Raw genomic sequence first — 6,000 nt, 5'->3', positions numbered from 1 at the left:
TGAAAGTTTTGAGTCCTCTCGGACTAGGATGGTAACACTGACATTGATGATTTCCTCTCTAACAACTTGACTGATTCGATGGGGCGACCAATCCACAACTTCTAAATTAAAGCCTTAATATAGAATTTCAAGGACTCGACCGTTCCTCTGTGCAAAAGGAAATAAAAGATTTCATGACTCAATTAAATTTAACTTTTATTTATATTGTTGATTCCCGCAGTAGGAAGGCTCACTTGTACTCTATTTACAATAGTTTATTCCCTCCTTGCAACTATATTTTAAATGTGGAGTGCTCATATAATTGTAGGATTATTTTAGCTTGTCACTGAATTATTTATGTATCTATCTTAAGCAAAATTGATTAATTCATTCAATGCTCCATTAGGTGTAACAAATTTCATCATCGTCTTACTTTCATGGTAATCTATGCTTCTAATGATCCTGCTTTAAGATGTGCCTTATGGGAAGATATCTCCAAACTTGGTTTGGGCCTATCTCACCCTTGGGGTTCTGGCTGGAGATTTCAATTATATTAGGTTTTCCCATAAAAAGAAAATGGGTGTTGGTTCAAACCTAAGTTAGCTTTGATTATTCAATGATTGCCTCTTTTCAACACGCTTGGATGACCTTGCCATGTTAGGTAATATTTTCTCTTTGTCCAATTCTAGTTCTGAATCTTATAAGATGGAGTGCCACTTAGATAAGATTACCGTGAATGCTATTCTTTCAAATTCTTTTGGAAACTATAAGGCATCTTATCTGTGGTTTGATCTATCTGACCATGCTCTTATGCTTCTTGAGCTTGATTTGGGATACTCTCCACAAAAATTGTTTTTTCACTTTTTCGATCATTGGAGTAAGATTGGTGAATTTTTTTGGGTGGTGGCTAATGCTTGGGTCACGCCTTTTATTAGATTGTTCATGTTTGTGGTTGCCTCCAAACTTATAAAAGTCAAACATGACTTAAAGGAATGGGCATTCAAACATCTTAAATTTCCTTCACAGATTCAAGAAGTAAAAAAAATCTTCTTGACATAATCCAAATGAATATTTAATCCGATCCATTTGGCCCTAATGTTAGAAAAGAAAGAAATGTGAAAGATGAACTTTGATAATCTCCAATTGCTTGAGATGTTTATGCTCATGCAAAGCAAGGCACTTAAAATCTTTATATTGGAGATGTCAATTCTAAAAGTTTCTACTCCTCTATCAAGGTTAAGCAAGCCTTCTCTAAGATACCGGAGACCAAGGATAGCAATGGTGATAAATGTACAATCTTATGGAAGTTAAGGATGTCATTGTTGACCATTTTAAGTGCATCTTGTTCTTGCATGACCAAAACGAGCCTCAAGTTGATCTTAGCTAGCCTTATAGATAATGTCTATAGACGACCAGGAAGAGGGTGAGATGCTCTACATGCCAATCTCTATTCCTAAAATTGAGATAGCCATGAAATATGCTAATTCAAATAAGGCACCTAGCCTAAACGATTTTAATGCTCACTTCTTTAAAAATATGTTGGCCTATTATTAAAGAGGATGTTTATAATACAGTTTGTAGATTTTTTCAATTTTCCAATCTATTAAAGGAAATAAATCCACATTCATAACCTTAACCCAATGACATAAGTTGTTACTTCTCCAAATGACTTGAGGCCTATCTCATTCACTAATTAGATCTATAAGATCATCTCTAAAATAATGGTCAATATAATGAAAGCCATGATGCCCTACATTATAAAAAAAATCCCAACTGGTTTTCATTTCAAGAAAAAACATATCAAACAATAACCTTGAGTTGAGTCTTGTTAGAGTGCACCTTAAAGTTGATATAAGGAAGGCCTTTGACTCCGTCAATTGGAACTTTCTTTTAGTAGCTCTCTAAACTCTGCACTTTTTTGAAAAAAATGGATAAACTGGATATCTACTTATATCTCCTCACATACTTTCCTTGCTATTATTAACAGGCAAATTTGTGGTTTCTTCAAGAGAAACAAATGTTTGCGTCAGGGCGACCCTCTTTCTGCCTTTCTCTTTTTGATTGTAATGTAAACGTCTTCGACCCTCATGTGCAAATGCTATGAGAATAGCCTTATCTGCTTCCCCTTCTCTATGGGAGCTTCAAACATTTCTCACATTTTATTTACTTTTGACCTTATGATTTTTATTAGTGCTAATATGCAAATGGCCATGAATCTTAAATGCTTCTTTGCAGCAGTCAATACCCGAGTTTGGAAATTAATTTTCATAAGAGTGTTGTAATTTTCTCCGATTCCTATAAGGAGAAGGACATCATCAAATCAATCTTGAATGTGGAGGAAGGGTGCTTATTTTTAAGATACTTTGGCCTCCCTCTATATTCAACGTTGGTCTTGGAATTGTTCCTTTGGAAGCATCTGCTAAGGCTTGCCCTTTTCAAGCTGTTTTGGAAGATTCTTCAGAATGACTCCAGGATTTGGGGGAGGTGGGTCCAGGAAAAATATATCAAGGGAAGGTCTATTTAGATTATTGAAATGGCCACTTTAGCATATTTGGTTGGGTGAAACATTTTTAAGGTTAAAACTCATTACCAAATGTCATGCCAAATTCTTGATTGGTAAAGGCATTTCTACTATATTGTGGTATGACCCTTGTCTTAGAAATAGTAGTTTGTTTGATTGACATAGTAACCGAGCCATTTATGATCTTGGTATGGGCTTAGAAATCAAGTTTAGTGCATTTATTCATAACAATGAGTGGCATTTGCCCCTCGGCTATTCAGGATGCCTTCTGCTAACCTTATCGAGATTTTACTCAATTGAATAAGCTTTTGCTTACTTCAATTGGTGATGGAATTGTTTAAACTCTCTGTACTCAAGGCCATCTTTCCCTCTCTTCAACTATTGAGGCCACTTGCCTGCATTTTCTGATCATTCCCTAGGCGGAGCTTGTTTGGTTTTAGGGAAATGTCCCTAGGCATTCATTTACTGCTTGGATGACATCTCCCTATAAACTTAAGACAAAGGACATGATTGTGAAATTTGGAATCACCTATGATGACACTTGTCTTCTTTGCCAGTATGCTCTTCAACCAAATAACCATATCTTTTTAAAATGTCCTTACTTTAATTGGATTTTAAAGCAACTACATTTTAAAATAGGCTTTTCTTTTACCTAAGGTATCTCCCTTTAAAAATTTTGTGGATAACTTGGGGGATCCCGTTTCCTCTCTTTTTGGAAAGTTTTACTTTTTGACTTTTGCATCACATCTCTGCAAGGAAAGAAATAATCACATATTTAACAATAAATCATTGTTTAAAGAGGTCACCCTTGAAAATATTCTGAAGGATGTCAGATTGAGAGCTATCTTTATATTTAGGCCATTTATACCGCAAAATGTACTTGGGTACATCTCGGCAGCATAGGATCTTCCAACATCTTACTGTCCTATCCACAAGTTGGCTTTGCTTTATGTGGATAGACACATATCAAGGCAAAGTGGCTGGATAATCTCTTATGCTAAATTAAGCTCCTCCTATATTGGTCTTCTTTGCTTTTCTCCATCCTCCAATGACATCTGGAGTGCTATCTCTTTTGTTGATTGCAAGAGCATGGAGACATTTTCTTGTGTTTGAATTTCTTTAGTCTTTCTAGATTTTGTTTAGCCGTCATCCATGACTTTACTTTTGAAGTCTATAAATAGGAGTCACTTGTTTCTATATCTTCATTGGAGATGTCTTCCTGCCCATGCTGCTCTATGCACATTTAGGTAGCCGACGTCTGGACAATTTTAATGGACATGCTCGCATCATTTTTAAGAGAAATAATGCCCTCATTACTAGGTCTCCCCCTCCCTCGCATCATCTCTTTGTTGAGCTAGCTAGGTGTCACGCCCCGAAATTCGATATCCGAGTTGGCCAGGCCTGAATCCAAATTTTCGGACTATGAGTTGAATTTAACAAAATATACAGCACAACCCACATAATTTCCATGCATTTTCAAGGAAAACAGAGCAACTACAAGGGGATAAAATAATATCATTTCAATTAACAAATGTTTCATTAAATTATCATAAAGTCTTAATTACATTAAAATAAAATACATTAAAATTTAATTAATCTTTAAATAAACAATAGGAAAAGTCTTCAATCTTGTCCAAATGGTTCTTCATATACAAACCATGCAAAACAACCTATACGGGTGTGAGCGAGACGACTCCTAGGTTAAAATTCCTTACCAAAATAAAAAATTCTACAATAATACCAATATAACTCAATAACATAAATACGATCAATGACAAATATTGAATTGACATTTTAAATGGCAATAATAACGATTTGGTATTCATAACAACAAATAAAATAAGACAATCATCCAAGATCCCTTTTGGTTTAATCTAGGGTAGAGCACCCGTGAATTTTGATCCTTTCAGAGAATAACCCTCGATAAAGCACTGGTGTTGATCCTTTTAGGGAATAACCATCGGCAGAGCATTGGTGAATGAACTTTTAAGGTAAATACCTAGGGCAGAGCACCCATATACATATCTTTAAGAGAATCACCCAGGGCAGAGTACTCGTGTCGATCCATTTGGGAATGACCCTAGGTAGAACACACGTACTGTGCTGTTCCTTTCGGGAATGAGCTCGGGCAAAGTACTCATAATTTAAATCCATTCTTCAACATGTAATAACAAAATTAATTCATTTTTCAACACATAATCACTTAAATCATGTAAGAATAATAAATTCATTATATAACCCATAATAATAATTCATTAAAAATCTAAAATATGTAATTATTAATTAAATGAATTAAATATAAAAATGTAATAATTAATCAAATAAATCTAAAACATGTTACAAGGAATTAAATAAATCTAAAACATGTAATTAATCAAATAAACTAAATCTGCAAGCTAACGTAATAGTGTAATGTACGTAGGGTTTTCAACCAGAAATCACCTACCTGTTGTGGTTGGTAGAATTCGATGGAAAATCTGATCTCAACGAGAATAATTCTTGTCACACATTTGAGTCTTGAAATTGCCAATAGACAACATAGCAAGAGCCGGAGCTGAATGGAAAAAGGGTCTGACTCACCGAGTCGATTCACTAGCCAAAATGATCATCTTCTCTTCTTCTCACTCTTTTTTTATTTTTCTTCTACTCTAATTTCTTCTATCGGTAGAAGGGTTTATACACTTCTTTAGGCTCTTTCAATTTTCAGAGTCAGTATCAAGGTTGTATAAAGAAACCATCATGCGAACGAGTTGCAGTGTGGAGATGGAGTTGTACTCGAGGTTGTTTATCTCCAAAAGCTAGATCCATCTGGTGTGTTAGATGATTATGTGTTGATCTGATGGGCCTCATGTAACAATATAAATTTAAATGCAAGGTTTTAACTGACCAAATAATGGTGGGTTCTATTGGCTTGAATGGTGTCGTGTTAATGGCAATATTTCTATAGGTGGGGTGTTTCTTCAAATAAACCTTCATGGATGGCGTAGATTAGTCTCTTGTAGCTTGGGACATCAAATTTTTGAAGCTCTAATTCTATTTGCATGGTGGGATCGAAAGGAGAAGTGTCAGACGAATTCGGGTTGCACGCACTCAATCATATAGAATGATGGGAAAGAAAGATTCTTGTTGATTAGCTAATAACAAAGGAAAGTGCTAAAGCATTATAGACTATTGGATGAAGGTTTAAACTCAAGGATATGGACGGTTGGGGTCAGGCAGTCAATTCATTGAAGGGGAACGTGGATTGTGGAAGCAGAAGTATTCGGTTTCGAGCAGACTCTATAACAATCATGGGTTATTTGCGGACTATAGCGGCATAATGGGAGTTGTGTGGGGTCCAATGAGATGGTTTGAAACGAAATCTAAACTATTCAATAGGTTTTGCACTTCTGTTGAGGATGAGAGCTTAAAAATGAGGTTGATCAATGGTTGAGTAGTCCGCACATGGAGTTTTGGATCAATGAATGGTTGAGCTTTGGGTTTCCACAACAATCTGGTCA

The sequence above is a fragment of the Magnolia sinica genome, chromosome 3, assembly GCF_029962835.1.
Source record: "Magnolia sinica isolate HGM2019 chromosome 3, MsV1, whole genome shotgun sequence".
Taxonomy (NCBI): domain Eukaryota; kingdom Viridiplantae; phylum Streptophyta; class Magnoliopsida; order Magnoliales; family Magnoliaceae; genus Magnolia; species Magnolia sinica.
Note: the sequence above shows the minus strand (reverse complement) of the source record.